The sequence below is a fragment of the Budorcas taxicolor genome, chromosome 23 (genome assembly GCF_023091745.1).
Source record: "Budorcas taxicolor isolate Tak-1 chromosome 23, Takin1.1, whole genome shotgun sequence".
NCBI lineage: Eukaryota > Metazoa > Chordata > Mammalia > Artiodactyla > Bovidae > Budorcas > Budorcas taxicolor.
The window spans coordinates 12,144,831-12,164,583 of NC_068932.1; positions in this window are offsets into that span (position 1 = coordinate 12,144,831).

A 19,753-nucleotide genomic window follows, 5' to 3' on the forward strand; every position below is an offset into this window, starting at 1 on the left:
TCTGCTCCACACAACTCATCCTCCTTAGGTCATAGGTTAGCCCTTGCATGTTGTTCCCATGAAGATGGTAAAGAGGCAAAAAACAGCTTTATTACAAGCTCATTGCAAACTCTTGCATATCAACTTTTCCCATCAACCAAAAAATAGCACATTGTAAAAAACCAATGTTCATCGCAGCACTGTTTATAATAGCCAGGACATGGAAGCAACGTAGATGTCCACCAGCAGATGAATGGATAAGAAAGCTGTGGTACATACACACAATGGAGTATTACTCAGCCATTACTCACCTCAGTTCTAATGAGGTGGATAAAACTGGAGCCTATTATACAGAGTGAAGTAAGCCAGAAAGAAAAACACCAATACAGTATACTAATGCATATATATGGAATTTAGAAAGATGGTAATGATAACCCTGTATGTGAGACAACAAAAGAGACACAGATGTATAGAACAGTCTTTTGGACTCTGTGGGAGAGGGAGAGGGTGGGATGATTTGGGAGAATTGAATTGAAACATGTATAATATCATATATGAAATGAATCACCAGTCCAGGCTCAATTCATGATACTGGATGCTTGGGGCTGGTGCACTGGGATGACCCAGAGGGATGGTATGGGGAGGGAGGAGGGAGGGGGTTCCAGGATGGGGAACACGTGTATACCTGTGGTGGATTCATGTTAATGTATGGCAAAACCAATACAATATTGTAAAGTAATTAACCTCCAATTAAAATAAATAAATTTATATTAAAAAAAGAAAAAAAAATTCAAGTTAAATTGTAGGGATGTGTACTCTACCTTTAGCAGGAGGAATCACACAGTTACATGGCAAAAGGTATGGATATCATTAAGAGTGAAAAATTTGGTCCATTAATGCACTCTGCCACAATGTGTTATTCTGATACACTGCCTGGCTTTGCAAAATGCAAAGATTTTATTAAGTACATGATTTTAGAATTGTTCTTTAGTGAATTTGCTATAGAATAAAGTTCAAATTACATTATCTTTCTTCTCATATAAAATATGAAAAACTTAGGTAGTGCCATAATATCTATATATCTAGGACATGAATTACCCCAGAGATTACCCTAAGGAGTAAAACTAACTACTTTCCTAATTCTACTAATGCCTATATTTTCTGGAAAAAATTTTTCTATGTCTCAGGAACCAATTTTGGTTAAAAAGTCTCAAGAATTTCTTCATATATTCAAAAAAAAAAAGATGTCACTATGGTTAATGTAAGTCTAAATCAGTTTAACTTCAGTCAAGAAAACAGGGTCTCTTGCTACCGAAATAAGGGGTTTAACACAGGAACTGGGAGAAATATGAGTGTTACTAATGGGCAACATTTCCTGCAAGGACAGTTCCCACCTTTAAGACATGTTGATTTACCTGATTATTTCACAAAATGGGCTCATTCTGAACACAAGATACATTAATAATAGCAACAAAGAACGTGAAATATATAGAAATGAACCTAATAATGAATGCAGAAAATCTTTCAGAGAAAAGAGTTTAATTCTATTAAAGGATATGAAAGAAAACTTGAGTAAATTGAGTAATATACAATGTTTATGCATGGGCTAATTAATATGGATTGAGATCAGTTATCTCCCAAATTAGTCTGCAAATTCAACACAATGGCAATAGAACATATAGCTAGAGGCATTGAATTCATTCTAAAGTTCATATGGAAGAAAAATCAAAGTCAACTTTGAAAAAGAAGAAGAAAGACTAACCCTACAAGAAACTAACATATTACTTAAGTCATAGTAATTAGACAAGAAGACTAAAGAACACAATAAAAGAAACAGAAATAGACCCTTGCACATATGAAAACTGATATACGATAAAGATGGTACCACAAAGCAATGCGGAAGAGATCGTAGAAAGCTTTGTGAATCTATTGAGTTTCATAAGTGGAAAATAGTAATTTGGGGCTCAGTTAAGAATGTACTTACCTGCTTAGTTGATTTTCTGCAACTAAAAGGACTTTTTAAGCCTCATGCTCAACTACTTTTTCAGAAAGTGCCTGTTTGGGAGGTGCATTTGCCCCCACTTGGAGCAACAGGTCAATGCCTGACAAAAGGAACCCACAGAAAGCTCCAGACTATAACATGGGTGCATAAGGGTCAGAGAACTAAAAGGAAACGGAGAAGTAAAAAGGATTTCCTAAAGAATATTATAAAATAATGGGCAGAGAGAAGACTAGAAGAAGATATTTACAACTACTAAAACTGATAAGGAATAATACTTCGATTCTAGAAACGATCTCTCAACAATAAAGAAAAAGACAAGAAGTACAGTAGAAAACTAGAGAAAGATCAACACGTCCAAGAGACATGTTCAAAGTCAAGACTAATAGGAAAAATGCTAATTTTTCTAAAAAAGCGACAATGAAAAATTAATGTGCACCCATCAGAATGCAAGAATTAAGAATATGGATAATATCTAATGTTGGAAAGTTGTGAACCTGAACACTCATACACTGCAAGTAAGAACAATAATTAATTGACCCAGCCATGCCAGAAAGCAGTATGGTAGTGTGCAGGAAAATAGAGCATTTCTATGTTTTATGACTCAGTGATGCATTCCTGGAGATTTTATTAATAAAATGACTTAGCTGTATATCATAGAATTTTAGATGCACGTACAATAGCGTTGACCAACCTTTAACACATTTTCGAAGTGAGCAAACTATTAGAATGGGATACATAATGCAATGCCACTTATGTAAATTAAAAATAAACATGCACAAATCAAAACCATAAATCTTACGAGGATATGTATTAAAACACATAAACACATAAACTTAAACATATGTAATATAGTTAAGAACGCAAAGCGAATCTGTTAGAAGCGGAAAATTAAATACGTAAGGGCAAAGCCTTATGTGAATCAATTATCATTGTGTACTATATACTCAGGAGTATGATGAGTTCCACTCCCTGCCTGAGTTGTGGTAGTTAAAAGAAAAAGAAAAGTGCTGACTTCTTTGTTAACCACAAGGGCTCTCTGGAATATACCACATAATTACAAAAATCTTCTGATGCAAGATTAAAGATGAGAATGGGAGACGCTGAATCTATACTAATAAACTTTCTGGCTTTTGGATATGTATTTACAATAGATCAAGATTTCAGAGAATTAATTCCTCCCATATTTGAGGTTTTAGGCTGTTTCAATCCAGCTGCAGTACTTTATAACAGGGCACAAGCAAAGATGGATTCGGTAATCCAACCTCATTGAACAGTACTGCTTAGCAGAGTTCAGTGGAGATCGTCCCTTCTGAGGTACAACAGAGATTATGCATCCCCACATGGATGAAGTTATCTAGTAAGACACAACTGATAGGTTCCTTTTCATTCACATGCTTGGTCACATCCTGATAACACTTGTAAGTTTTCAGCTATTGTACCCATTAGCTGACATGACTGATTGCTGAAGACCTGGGTACTGCAGTTAGTCAATGGTGCCATCTTAACTACTAACGTCTCCATAACAGTTCCTCCGCCTCACTTCTGACAGGAAAAACACAGGCAGGAAAATGGCAGAAATTCATCTTAAGCTAGACTTACAAATTTGAATTGGCTTTAACGTTTTCATTTTGAATTAAGAGGGCTCCTTCAATAATCACTACTCAAACTAAATGGAGAAGGCAAAGGCAACCCACTCCAGGATTCTTACCTGGAGAATTTAATGGACACAGGAGCCTGGCAGGCTACAGTCCATGGGGTCGCAGAGTTGGACACAACTGAGTGACTATCACTTAGTTACTCACTGCAAGTAAGAACAATAATTAATTGATCCAGCCATGCCAGAAAGCAGAATGGTAGTGTCCAGTAAAATAGAGTATTTCTACACGTCAAAGGAAAATATGGGTACACCAAGAAAAAGAATCATGAAAGTCCTATTCTATCATTCACCTGTCAGAAGACACCTGGAATAAACTTGTTTAATTCTAAAAGTCAATTTTTAAGAAGGGCTTATTTATACAAACTGATTTCTACACAAAGAAAAATGAACATGATCTTATTAAGCCTGGAAGTCACATCAAATCAGGTGCTAAGCATGTTGGTACCAGAGAAAAAACTCCTAATATTAGAAGGAGAGCACTTTTAAAATGCAAGTGGTTGAGTTGTGTCCCATTAGGGTCTCCAAAGTTCTGTCATGCTTATAAATCTCACAAGTTCTCAAATGGCAAAGGGTCTGTTTCTGTGTGTATGATAGATTACAAGAAGAATTAAGTATCAGATGTTTCACTAAATGACAGGTGATGAACCCCTCCATCCATGACTTTCAATGCATCTGTGAAAATGTTTTTACCATATAAAAGGAAAATGAAGATGCTCCCTTGTTAAATGATACATGTGCTGGATTTTCAAATGAGCACTTCTTCTTGATCCCAGATAAAATAAAAGTTTCCCACATCATTCTAGATCATGTTATTGCTACCTTGACTGCTGGACACATCAGTCATCACATGATTGAGATTTTAATATCTGTGAAAACCCAAGAGCATTATCTTAGAATGAGTCACCATTTCCTATGACAGAAGCTACCAGCAAAGGTCCCAATCAGAAGTGGGGCTTTCAAAGCAGAAACAACAGTTCGAACAATGCACAGTGCATTTCTATGATTGTTTTCCCATCTTTTTTCAAAACTGTCTGAGGGACTGGTTGACTGTACTAAAGCCTTTGACTGTGTGGATCACAACAAACTGTGGAATATTCTTAAAGAGATGGGAATCCCATACCACTTTACCTGCCTCCTGAGAAACCTGTATGCAGGACAAGAAGCAACAGTTAGAACCGGACATGGAAAAATGAACTGGTTCAAAATTGGGAAAGGAGTACCTCAAGGCTGTATATTGTCATCCTGCTTATTTAACTTATATGCAGAGTACATCTTATGAAATGCTGGGCTTGATGAATCACAAGTTGGAATCAAGACTGCCAGGAGAAATATCAACACCTCAGATATGCCGATAACACTACTCTTATAGCAGAAAGTGAAGAGGAACTAAAGAGCCTCTTGATGAAGGCAAAAGAAGACAGTGAAAAAGCTGGCTTAAAACTCAACATTCAAAAAACCAACATCATGGCATCCAGTCCCATCACTTCATTGCAAACAGACAGGGAAAAAGGGAAAACAGTGTCAGGTTTCATTTTCTTGGGCTCCAAAATCACTGCAGACAGTGACTCTAGCTACAAAACTAAAAGACACTTGCTCCTTTGAAGAAAAGCTATGACAAACCTAGACAGTGTATTAAAAACAGAGACATCACTTTGCCAACAAAAGTCCATATAGTCAAAACTATGGTTTTTCCGGTAGTGATGTATGGATGTGAGTTGCACCATAAAGAAGGCTGAGAACTGAAGAACTGATGCTTTGAACTACAGTGCTGGAGAAGATTCTTGAGAGTTCCTTGGACAGCAAGGAGATCAAACCAGTCAATCCTAAAGAAAATCAACCCTGAATATTCATTGAAAGGACTAGTGTTGAAGCTAAATCTCCAAAATTTCGACCACCTGATGTGAAGAGTTGACTCACTAGAAAAGACTCTGATGCTGGGAAAGATTGAGGGCAGAAGGGGGCAACAGAGGATGAGATGGTTGGATGGCATCACTGACTCAATTGACATGAGTTCGAGAAAACTCAGGGAGATAGTGAAGGACAGGGAAGCCTGGTATGCTCCTGTTCATGGGGTCACAAAGAGTTGGACATGACTGAGTGGCTGAACAACAACAACAGCAACTCTTGACTCTAGTATCAAAACCATAAAGGTACCTATAAGCCTGATGGAAAAACTACTGGGCTTTTTTAAGCTAGTTTATTCAGTAACACCATCAACATTGAGAACTGAGTTTTATGATAGTGACAGAACCACAGAGAGCCAAGAGAAGCACTGTTTCGTGATTTGTCAAGAGGAGGTCACTCTGAAAAGTGAAGCTTCTACGCACAGCCATTACCAAAGACAGACAGTCTGGGGGAATTTTCCAAACCAGGAGGGAGAGCAGGGCCCAGACCTTGTTAACTCAGAGCCCAGTGGGACTCATGGGTCTAGCCTGCAGGACCTTCCCATCTCCGCCAAGCTATTTTCAGGGATCAGCCTTTATCTTGGCACCTCTCTAAATATATTTCATTCACTGTCAGGATTGAAAGCATTCAGTTTGTCAGCTCTTATGGACAACCAACCAAGGAGGCAGTTGCTAGCTTCCTTATATGTGTCAGGCAACAATTCAAAAGAGATTCTTATTTCTAAACTATCTGTGTGGCTTGCAGGATCCCTTACCTCCTTCAGGTCTTGATTCCTCAGTCAATTTCTCAATCAGGCCTTCTTTGTCCACCCTATTTTTAAAATGCGTGCATGTACTGACACAGCAACATTTCCTAAACTTCCTGCTTTCACTTTCTTCAAGCATTCATCAGCATTTAATATACTATGTAATTTACAAGCATATTTGTTTATGATATGTCTCATTACCCATTAGAATATAAAATCCATGCTGTCGTTTTGTTCAGTTGTTCTGTTTGACTGTTTGCAACCCCATGGACTGCAGCATGCCAGGCTCCTCTGTCCTCCACCGTCTTCCAGCGTTTGCTCAAATTCATGCCCACTGATTAGTGATGCTCTCTAAGCATCTCATCCTCTCCTTCCCCTGCTCGTTTTTAAATCTTCATGTATAAAACTCATGAAGTGATTTTTGTATTTTGTTTATTCCTCTGTTCCAAGTACCCAAACTGTGCCCAGCATTTAGATCTTAAAAAAAGTCATTGGCTTAATAAAATGAGAACACATTATAAAGGTATTTAGCACACCTCCAACACTCAAAATTCTCAATAAATATTAGTGTTAATATATTTTAATCATAATGTTAATATCATTTTAATATTTACATCTATGTTCAGCCTCCCAGCTTTCCAAGGGCATCAAAACATGTTCTAAGTCTTGGAAGAAGCAGGAAAATTTTTTCATCTCTTTATCGTTAACTTTAGCACTGCTTGTGTTCAGTTGGCCAGAAATACCATAAAGCTCTGCAATTCCACAGGCTACAAATTAGCTGTACCTGCCTAGACTACCATCCACACAAGGACATACCTGGAAATAAGACACATGATATTCTTCCTATTTTTCATGCTTTGTTAAAAAAAAAAAAAAAGCCTTGTTCAAATGCCATCAGCATCTCCAAAATTCCTTTCCGACTACTCATTTCTCTACCTCCCCTCAGCTCCATGACCCTCCTGCATCCCTGTTACACTCTGGTGCTTTCTATGAGTTAGTTCTATCAGGTAATCTGTTTTATCAGGTAAACCTGTTTCTCTAAATGTGGTCATAGAGAACCTAGGATATACCTCCAAAATAGGCACTTTCTGAAGCAGTAATTGAGTAATTGACCTTTCAAAAGCCTTTTAGTAGCAGAAAATTAAGTAAGCAGGTAGGTTCTTAATTGAGCCAAAGTTTTTAATCCAATATATTCATATAACTTTCCAGAATCAATTTCCCTTCATAAAGTACTTTCATGGAAATTGTAAACAAGATCAAACTTAAACATATTCCCTAATACCAGTCTTCCTAAGTCAAAATCTAAGTACATCAATTATTTTCAGGCACTCCAGAACTCAGAGCTATAGACCTTCAAACTTATTATTAATGATATCAGAGTGCAATGAACACATAGACCATGGTGTTCCTTGCACGCTCACATTCCTGTAATACAATTTTGAAAATATAAAATGTTAGATTCAGAGATAAACCATGCTAAATTTTGCACAGGAAGAAGTCAAGACCATGCCCAATGTCAGAGCTAGCTAGAGGCAAAGTGGAGGCTAGAAATTGGGACCTTAGCGTCATGCCTGCAGTTCTCAGTCACCACCTAGCCCCACTCAGGCCTCAGGTACTGGCCTCATGATGAGTCCTGAATATTGAGTACTGCGATTGCAAAAGGATGTCGGAGGTAACATAGGTTGCAATGAGCTCAACAGTTTAATTCAGCTTGTTCAAAGAGCTAAAATGAATTTCCACTCTACACATGATCAGAGGGTGAGGATCGTGGATAAGAGAGCACATTTTGGATTTAGCTGAAAGCTCTTCAGAAATCCGAAGACCTGCAGTATGACTCAGAACATTATGAGTCATAGTAAAGGAATTGTCCTCTTTTGATTATGCAAGAGAGCAGGACTCAAGCCACTTCACATCTGATGATAAAGCATCTGTTCAGATCAAGGGAGAATGAACCTGTACTAGACTGATTTTTATCATGGTAGAGTTACAAATAAATCCATAGAACCTGATATACAACTCTCATTACATCAGTCTACTGGCTTATGATACAGAAATATTTTAAATTAAAAATTGTTATTACACACTACACTGCTACTTCATAATAGAGAGTTGCCTGGTATCTAATAGCAATTTGAAAGGGCCTTGAGACTTTCGCCAGCAAGGTCGTCATCCAGAATCTATATACAAGCAATAATAATTTCACACACTCTCCCACAAGAGCTCTTAAAGACAGTCTCTCCTCTACTTGACTTGTAAGAAGCAGACCAAGAAAGGCTTTCCTAGCCCGGGGAAAAGTGAATGCCAAGCAGGAATTCAGAACCACAGCACAAATGAGTTTCAGCAGCACATATAATTACTATCCAGTGTTAGGTGGGAATGAATTTTTTCTTCTATATAATTCTCTAAGTTCAAGGCTTCTGGAAGTATTAGTTTCCTATAAAAATAATCACTTAAGAAGTTGACAATAATTGGAAGGATTACTTTTATATGTGATTAAGAAACACAAGGGTCTGTGGTCATGCAACTTTGCCACTTATCACCTGAGAAATCTTAAGCACGTTTCTTAACCTCTCCCAGGCTGTAATTTTCTTGCTTAAAATCCAGGATGCCTTCCTTCTGAGGTACTGTGAGGATTGAAGCAAATAATGCACGCAAAGGGCTTAGCACATCTCCAGGTATTAGTATGCAAGGTTACCATCACTATTATTATGGAGGGTATAGATAAACAAATGCTAATAGAAATATAAGCAATGTCCCATGAAAGCAATTTCTTCTGCCTAGTGATTAGAGCTCTGGCTCTGAGCTACACATGACCTTTACAAAAGTAGCGCAAATAGAACATATTTCTAAAGTATGTTTAGAACCTTTGCAGAGCAATAATCACGAGGTTACTATTATTCCAGATCAAAGGGCAAGAAGTAGCCTTTTGTCTGAAACTGCCATGTCTATGACTGGCAGAAGAGAAAGACAAATCTATTATTTGCATTGCTTTAAAAAATTTTTTTTCTAAGGAGAGGAAATCACAAGGAAACCCAGTTTACCTCATAGTGAAATTTGGCTTACACTAAATCTGAACTATACCGAGGATAAGAACCTTCCGGCAACACTAAATGGTCTATCTCTCTTTTTTATTTGTACAATATTGTATTAATTTCTGTTATACAACAAAGTGGCTCAGTTATCCATATATACATTATTATATTCTTTTCCATTATGGTTTATCAAAGGATATTAAATATAAGTCCTTATGCTATCCAGTAAGACTTTGTTATTTATCCACTCTATATATGATAATTTGCATCTAATAACCCCAAACTCCCACTCCATCCCTCCTCCACTTCCCCAACCCCTTGGCAGCCTAATGTCTGATCTCTGTTTTATATGGTTTCTCTTTTAAATTAACTTTTAAAATTGGCATATAATTGCCTTACAGCGTTGTGTTAGTTTCTGCTGTACAACAAAGTGAATCAGCTATATGCATGCATAAACCCCCGCCCTCCCGAGCCCCTCCCATCCCCCCGCCCCACCCCACCAGGTCATCACAGAGCACTGGGCTGAGCTCTCTGTGGTATAGTTTCCAGCAGCCCTTTATTTTGTACATGACAGTCCGCATGTGCGAATGCTGCTCTCTCAATTCATCCCACTCTCTCCTTCCCCTACTGTGGCCACAAGCCCGTTTTCCACGTCTGCATCTTCTCTACTCCGGCCCTGAAAATACGGTGATTAAATGGTCTCTTGAAGAAGAGACCTCACCTGTACGTTTCCATGGATCCTGTCTTTAGTCTCATTAGGCTGCTATAACTATATACCACAGCCTGCGAGACGTAAACAACATGCATCTATTTCTCATGGTTTTAGAGTCTGACAAGCCCCAGATCCAGGTGCTGACAGATTGAGTTCCTGGTGAGGGCCCACTTCCGGATTGCAGTCATCTTCTCACTGTATAGGAAGATCTGGCCTCTCTTCTCAGAATGGGTGCTCTACTCACATGACCATCTAAACCTAATCAACCTCCCACAGGCCCCATCCTGTAATAGGGAGTTAGAGCTTCAACATACGGGTTTTGAGAAGGACACAAATTTAGCTCATAACAGACCACATAGCTACATATTGCTCCATTACGTTTTTATTGAAGTAGAGTTGATTTACATTATATTAGGTTCAGGTGTACAACACAGTGATTCGATATTTTAAAAGATTATACTCCATTTAAAGATACTATAAAATACTGGCTATATTCACTGTGTTGTAAAATGTATCTTTGCAGCTTCTTTATTTTATACCTAATAGTTCGTATCAATCTCATGGACAGAGGAGCCTGGTAGGCTGCAGTCCATGGGGTAGCGAAGAGCCAGACATGACTGAGCGACTTCACTTTCACTTTTCACTTTCATGCATTGGAGAAGGAAATGGCAACCCACTCCAGTGTTCTTGCCTGGAGAATCCCAGGGACAGAGGAGCCTGGTGGGCTGCCATCTCTGGGGTCGCACAGAGTCAGACACGACTGAAGTGACTTAGCAGCAGCAGCAGCATACTCCCCTACCACTGTGTGTCTCTGCTTCCTTCCCTCTCCCCACTAGTAACCACTAGTTTGTTCTCTGTATCTGTGAGTTATATCCACAGCTTCATTTTTGTTATATCCACTACTTTGTTGTATTTTTTAGATTCCACATATTAGTGATATCATTCAGTATTTATCTGTCTCTGTCTCACTTATTTCACTTAGCATAATGCCCTCCAAATCCATCCATGTTGCTACAGGTGGCATAATTTCCTTCTTATGACTGAGTTTTTGTGTCTTTTTTATCCATTCACTTATTAATGGATACCTAGGTGGCTTCCGTATCTTGGCTACCATAAACAGTGTCATTAGGGACATCGAGGTGCACGTCTCTTTTGTATTAGTGTTGTCATTTTCTTTCGATAAATACTCAGAAGTGGAATTGCTGGATCATATGGTAGTTTTATTTTCAGTATTTTGAGAAACTTCTATACTATTTTCCATAGTGGGTGCTTATGGAAGAGATATGTTTTATCCAGTGTATATTCTTGCCTCCCTTATCATAGATTAACTGATCAAAATTGTGTGGACTTACATTTGGGCTCTCTACGCTATTCCAATGACCTCTGTGTCTGTTCTTGCCAGTGTTAAACTGTAGTAGAGTCAATTCTCTCTTGATCTTTAACTTTTGCCATTTTTAATTTTGATATGTCATAGTGTGGGTATCTTTGAGTTCATCTTGCTTGGGACCTGCTACACATCCTATACTTGGGTATCTGTTAAGCTTTCAGTCATAATTTCAAATACATTCTCAACACCTTCCTCTCTCTTCTCCTTCTGAAAAAAAAAAGTGAAAGTGAAAGTCATTCAGACATCTCCAACTCCTTGTGACTCCATGGACTATAGAGTCCATGGAATTCTCCAGGCCAGAATACTGGAGTGGGTAGCCTTTCCCTTCTCCAGGGGATCTTCCCAACCTAGGGGTCAAACCCAGGTCTCCTTCATTGCAGGAGGATTCTTTACCAATTGGGCCACAAGGGAAGCCCAAGAATACTGGATTGGGTAGACTATCCCTTCTCCAGGGGATCTTCCTGACCCAGGAATCGAACCGGGGTCTCCTGCATTGCAGGCAGATTCTTTACCAACTGGATTTTCAAGGAGGTCCCTTCTCCTTCTGAGACTCCTATAAATGCAAATGTTGATAAACTTGATGTCACTCCTAGGGATGCCTGTCCTGACCTGATCGATCACTCCTCTTCCTTTCCTACCCAACTCTGTAAATCTTTCTTTACAGTCCTGGTTGTGTAAGTCTTTCTACCAGTTTCCAGTTTGTTTTCACATGTAGAGTTTTTTGATGTTTTTATGGGGGGAGTGACCTCAAGTGTTCTACTCTATCTAATTGATCTCCTCTATAGTTTCATCTTCTTGATCTACGGTGACAAAGCTTTTATTTCAAAACCTCTTATTCTGAAAGTTTTAGATTTACAGAAACACTGCAAAGATAGTGTTTCTATATACTTTATGCCCTGTTTCCCCTATTATTAACATCTTATGTTAGTATAGTATTATAAGCTGTGTATCTGAAGAAACTGGATAGACCACCACTCAAAATCTCATTTGGATATCAAGATCAATGATGTCACACACAGACACACACACAAGAGGTTATGACGAATCTATTACTATTATATAGCCAGGTTTTTTGGGTTGAGTAGGGAAAGCTTTCCAGTCATAGAATCAGTGATTTATCCCATGATTTCTGATTCCTTTTATTGCAGCACAGAATTAGAAACCAAATCTTGGCACTAGGAGTGTTCATTGTTACTGAGGTGTTGCTGCTTCTAGGCTCTGAGACAGAGCAAAAGCAATATACTGCATGCACTAATCCATATAAACAAAGACTTTTAAGAGGCAGAAGCAATACTGAGAGCCATGAACATACCAAAATTGTCCATGGCTCTTGTGTAGAGTTCTATTAATCACTGTACTATTAACAATTTGGGCTGGGTACGTATTGTAGGGGCTGGAATGCACACTGTAGAAGGTTTGGCAGCATGTGGCCTCACCTCACCAAACACCAATAGCATTCTGTTTCCCAAGCTGTGACAACCAAAAATGTCTCCAGACACTGTCAAATGTTGTCAACCACATCTTTAGTCCAAATGCTCAAAAAAGCTCTTTCATTTGTAGACATTTAATGGAAAGTCAAAGACACCTTACCTTTTAAGTTATTTTTCAAATAGAATCTAAAGTTTGAAAAGGAGACCATTAACCATTAAATCAAGCTATATCAAGAGATTCTCTCTTTTCTCTTCTCATATCTAATTTTAAAAAAATTTCCCCAGTTACATTGCAAATTCTCTTCTCTCGCAAGCTTTTATTTGCATTTGATAAAGATACATATCTGTTTTTAAATAGATTATTAAATTTGCTAGTAATTTGCCGGCCACGTATTCTAATGTTTGACCCACCACTTTCTTAAAGAGTTGGTTCAGCTATCAGTGGAAGACATTATCCTGAGGTCTCAAGAGAAACCAGACCTGCCAAAACCTTGATCTTGGACTTTCCAGAGTCCAGCACTATGAGGAATAAATTTCTATTGCTTCAGCCATCCAGTCTATGGCACTGTGCTATGGCAGTCCTTGCAGACTAATGCACCATCCATAATGCTTTTTGAAGTTCTGTAATAGCGTGGGCTTCCCTTGTGGCTCAGCTGGTAAAGAATCCGCCTGCAATGTGTTAGACCTGGATTCGATCCCTGGGTTGGGAGAATCCCCTGGAGAAGGGAAAGGCTACCCACTCCAGTATTCTGGACTGGCGAATTCTATGGATTGTATGGTCCATGAGGTTGCAAAGAGTCAGACACGACTGAATGACTTTCCCTTTCACTTCACTTTCAATAGCATTCATATGGTACATTTTAGGACAGTGGAGAACGTGTTGGTCTGGCTTTATAGATTATACGTGTTTGGTGGTCATTTGGTTTTCTCTATTAAATTATTAACTAAAAAATGGATCTTTTCTATCATCCATCAATCCTAAACTAACATGTAGTGTGTTGAAAATGATTATTGGTTGAAAACAGTTTCTTCCCTTTTAACAAAAGCCCCAAGATTCTCAGAATAAAAATCATAGCCCTCTTTCTCTAGCTCAAAAAACAACAGTATCAACAAATAGCATTGAACTTTCCTGTGTGTCAGACACTGGTCTCTGTGTTTGGCTATTGGCGAGGCCCTCCGAAACAACTAGTTTCCATTAAAAAGCAGCCCTGTGTTGCCTCCTGTCTTCTGGCTGGGAAATACTTCTTGGGACTTTTAAGAAGGCTGAGATCACAATTTTGTGTCTTACAGTCTAAGGTACAGAAGCAATTGAACATTTCAACCTATGAAGCCCCCAAATATTGGACTATCAGTATTAATTACAAGTCACAGCTGGCAAAAGCCACCCTTAGCAGAGCTGCATTATTTTCATCCCTGCTTGCAAGTGAGCTATTTCTTAACTTCTGTTTCTCTAAAACTTGGTTAAAACAAGCAAATAGTAATTATCACCTACTGGCATTCTGACCTCTAACCTATTCCCATACAGTCCCACACCTGGCTTCAAGGTATCACAGTATTCACTTTACCAAATATTTGTTCTGGCATGACAAGGATAATCAGCTTTACAGCCTAGAGTATCTGCTTGACCACTGAGCCAAAGCAGTTCCACTTCTAGGCAACAAATACCATCATGGCCATGAGTCAGCATAGGAAAAAGAAATTATTCTAAGGATTTTTAAATAGAAGGAGTTTTATATAAGAAATTAAGCGAAACCATTGGATCACCTGGAGTAGCAGTGTCAGAATCCCAGTAGAGCTTGAAAGAATATTGAGCCGCCAAGTGTTAGAAACACCTGATAAAACAAATCAAAATGAAAGTTACAATCAAGTCTTTGATGACTTACAGTGAACATATAAGCAGGAGGGTAAAACCTGAGAGAGTGCTGACTCCCCAGTGCCAGTCCATTTTCTCCCATGGAAAGACTGGTGGAGGGTTGACAAGCAGACCAGTATAGAGCCTGGGGTAGACCCAGTACAGATGTGGGGGGCTGTTTCATTTTTCAGGACATGCCAAACAATAGTGTCCTGCAATTTTGTGGACCCTGTGTCAGAGGAATAGAATGGGAGGAGGAAGGCTGAAAATAGAAACGCACTGTGCCAGCGTAGACAAAAGTGTCTTCAGGAGTCCCCACAATCCTCATCTACTCCCTCATAAGGAGACCTCAGCAGAGGCACCTGAAAAGGACCTTGGCAACAAGACCCCAGATAAAGAGAGTTTTGAATGCAGATGCCTAGCCTAGGAATGCAAATATGTATAAGAGCATGGTGGGGTAACTCCCTTTATTATGTACTTTCTGTGCAACTAGTCTAGAGTGTAGAGACTGGCAATTTTCCCTGTGAGGTCTGCCAGGTAAAACCTTTGTAATCAAATACGGTCAGGTCTGAAAAATCATACAAAGGCAATTTTTGGTGAAGAATCAGAATTCTTAGCAGAATCAAGGCAGGATCATCAGGACTTCCTAGAATAATGCAGAACTCACCCACAAGGAAAGCTGTTAGTACCAAGGCCACCATTTAGTGCTTTGACTGAAGTAACCACCCAACATATCTGATATCCATACCCAACACATGGTTGAATTAGGGTATTATTGCCATTGCCACTATTGCACCACAAATCCCTCAGACACTCAGGAGCCCAGAGAATGGTCCCTGGAGGATATTCCAGAAAAATGCCATTTCTCCACAACCTAATTTTCCACACAACCAATTAAAAGATGAATATAGAGTGTGAACAAGATGGCAAATAAAACTTTGTCTGGTTATTAAATGTTACAATTTTCAGTATTTAATGAACTTCTATATTGGTCTCTGAAGAAGAGAAAAGGGCAAGAGACAGCTCCTGCCCATGAAGAAAACACTGATTTCCTCAAAAAATGTCATCTACAAATTGGCACTTGCCAAGACCATTTGCCAGCAACTAAACAACAAGGGCCTTTGCCATCTTCCTATGCAGAGACTGTACCCTGTGCTACTGAAATTGTTGACCTTCAATAACCCCGAGGGAGTTCAAGATGGAGTGAGGCACTCTGTGCTCCAGGGAATCTGGTGGAACAGGTCTTTAGAGAGTTAGATATTTCCATGCATCGATTTCATGCTCCCAATCCTCTCTTCTCTTCCTATCTACTTCTGCTGCTGCTAAGTCGCTTCAGTCATGTCTGACTCTGTGCGACCCCATAGACGGCAGCCCACCAGGCTCCCCGTCTCTGGGGTTCTCCAGGCAAAAACACTGGAGTGGGTTGCCATTAGAAAAGCACTAAATCCCTTCATGGTGACATCAGCTCCTCATGATTAGCAGGAAAACTTATGTATAGTAAGCACTTGACTGCATTGAACTCCCCCTTCACCAAAATCTTATATATTGACCTTCCCCCTCTGCCTCTTTGGAGCAGTCTCTCAGAGCTATCTGAGGTGCTGTCTCCCGAGATACAGTCCTCTTTATGCCCCAAACAAAACATAACTCACAACTTTCACATTGTGTACATTTGTAGTTGACATGCAAGCAAAATGGTTATCTGAGGAGGCTGTACAAATAGCTGAGAAAACAAGAGAAGTGAAAGGCAAAAGAGAAAGGTAAAGCTATACCCAACTAAATGCATAGTTACAAGGAATAGCAGGGAGAGATAAGAAAGACTTCTTAAGTCAACAATGCAAGGAAATAGAGGAAAACAGTAGAATGGGAAAGACTAGAGATCTCTTCAAGAAAATTAGAGACACCAAGGGAACATTTCAGGCAAAGATGGCACAATAAATTATAGAAACAGCAAGAACCTAACAGAAGCAGAAGAGATTAAGAAGTGGCAAGAATACAGAGAAGAACTGTATATAAAAGGTCTTAATGACCCAGATAACCACGATGGTGTGGTCACTCATCTAGAGCCAGACATCCTGGAGTGTGAAGTCAAGTGGGCTTTAGGAAGAATTACTATAAACAAAGCTAGTGAAAGTGATGGAATTCCAGCTGAGCTATTTCAAATCCTAAAAGATGATACCATTAAAGTGCTGCACTCAATATGCCAGCAAATCTGGAAATTTCAGCAGTAGCCACAGGACTGGAAAATATCAGTTTTCATTCTAATCCCAAAGGAAGGCAATGCCAAGGAATGTTCAAACAACTGTACAATTGTGCTCATTTCACATGCTAGCAAGATAATGCTCAAAATCCTTCAAGCCAGGCTTCAACAGTATGTGAACCAGAAATTCCAGATGTACAAGCTGGATTTAGAAAAGGCAGGAGAACCAAAGTTCAAATTGTCAACATTCGCTGGATTAGAGAAAAAGCAAGAGAATTTTACAAAACATATCCTTCTGCTTCATTGACTATGCTAAAGCCTTTGACTGTGTGGATCACAAGAAATTGTGGAAAATTCTTCAAGATGCGAATCGCAGACCACCTCACCTGCTTCCTGAGAAATCTGTTTGCAGGTCAAGATGCAACAGTTAGAACCGGGCATGGAAAAATGAACTGGTTCCAAATTGGAAAAGGAGTACATCAAGGCAGTATGTTGTCACCCTACTTACTTAACTTATATGCAGAGCACATCATGCAAAATGCCAGGCTGGATGAAGCACAAGCTGGAATCAAGATTGCTAGGAGAAATATCAACAATCTCAGATATGCAGATGATACCACTCTAACAGCAAAAAGCAAAGAGAACTCAAGAGTCTCTTGATGAAAGTGAAAGAGGAGAGTGAAAAATCTGGCTTAAAATTCAACATTCAAAAAACTAAGATGATGGCATCTGGTCCCATCACTTCATGGCAAATAGATGGGAAAAAAATGGAAACGATGACAAATTTTATTTTCTTCAGCTCCAAAATCAATAAGGATGGTGAGTGCAGCCACGAAATTAAAAAACGATTGCTCCTTGGAAGAACAGCTAAGACAAACGACAGTGTATTAAAAAGCAGAGACATCACTTTGCCGACAAAGGGTCTGTCTTGTCAAAACTATGGTTTCTCCAGTAGCCATGTATGGATGTGAGATTTGGACCATAAAAAAGGTTGAGCATTGAGTACTGACAGTTTTGAACTGTGGTGCTGGAGAAGACTCAAGAGTCCCTTGGATAGCAAGGAGATTCAACCAGTCAGTCCTGAATATTCATTGGAAGGACTGATGCTGAAGCCGAAGCTCCAATAATTTGGCCACCTGATGTGAAGAGATGACTTATTGGAAAAGACCTTGATGCTGGGGGAAATTGAGGGCAAAAGAAGGGGGCAACAGAGGATGAGATGAGATGGCTGGATGGCACCACTGATATGATGGACATGAGTTCAAGCAAGATTCAGGAGAATGGTGAAGGACAGGGAAGGCTGGCGTGCTGCAGTCCACGGGGTTGCAAAGAGTTGGACATGACTTAGCAATTGAATGACAAAAAAGTGATATTTCAGAATATGTAATCTGTCACTTATTCATTACTTCTTTCCTCCTCTCCTTTCCCATCGAAGATGCTGATAGTGTTTCAAATTATTTTCCCACTATATTCCCTCATTTCTAAAGTTATTTCTAACTTTCATTATTCATTATTCATTTTTAAATGAATAACTGTGTCCAAAAAGATAAAGTGCCTTCCATATACCAGAAGTCATATTCTTTTTCATACAATAGGGCCATAGCGGCATTTTCTTTCCTAAGGTAGGATTATCATTATATAGGTTTTAAGAATAATTAAGTAACTGGGGACTAGTTTCTGTAACAATAATTATGGGAAGCAGAGACCTCTTGACTGAATGAATCCCACTGAAATCGTTAATAAAGTCTGAGGAGTGCTATTTGTCATGAAAAGAAACACTGAATTAAGGCAAATATCAGCTTAGCATAAAAAGAACATTAACAGTCCCCACCTTCATTATCCCAACTTCTCCCTCACTAGGCACTTAACCTTTCATACCTTTGCTAAAACCTCGTTAGTAAAAAGGAGACCTGCCAACTAAGCGTAATGGTAAGGCTTTAATGGATTTTAGAGATCATTCACCATCTATGACTCAAAGCACTGAAATGCTAATTCTTTTGAATTTGAATACTTAAGAGCATTAGTTGAGCATTTTTAATGAGTTTCAATTGTCAGAATAAAATAAACAAAGTTCTCCAGGAGAGTCTGAATTTTAACAAATATTAAAGTCAATGAAGTTAAATGGAGAAAAGTATTTTGGTGACATGAATTCTAGTCGATACAGTCAGTTCTATAAGAGTTTTAAAAATCTGCTTATTTTGCTTTAAAACTAACTCTGCAAATCTCTTAAGCCAGGGGAAATTATTTCCTGAAACTGTTTCACTGCCTTTAGAAACACTGCTGTTATGTTTTCATTCGGCTTGGTTTTTGTTTGTCTAAAAGAGACATGAACGGAACCTTGGGAGGTAAGTCTCTTTCAATGGTGTTAAAAGAAACTGAGGTATATTAAAAAAAATTTTTTTTGGAATTTTATGTATTATTTTATTATTTATTTATTTTTATTTTTTTACTTTACAATATTGTACTGGTTCTTTTGAAGAGTTTATTTGAACAAAAATCAATTTAGATTGGGCAGCACCAAACCAGAAGAGGTTAGGAGCACTTCGCCAACAGGAGCTTGGGAAGAGACTGTTAACAGAAAAGAAGGGGAAGCAAATGCAAGTAAATTACTGACTGGTTATAGCTTAACACCTAGTTCACTTTTTGCGATTCACTGCCCTTAGGTTTCAATTTTGTAAACTTGAGGCATTTGTAGGCTCAGATTTTGTTTCCTTAACTAGGTTGCCATAGCATTAGATCCATCTCCATTCAATGTCCTCCTTGTTAAATTAATTTAACGGTGGGCACGTTTCAGACTAGGTAAAATTGGTGAAGAGAGAGAATGGATGCTGAATTATTCAGGAGTATCTGCCATA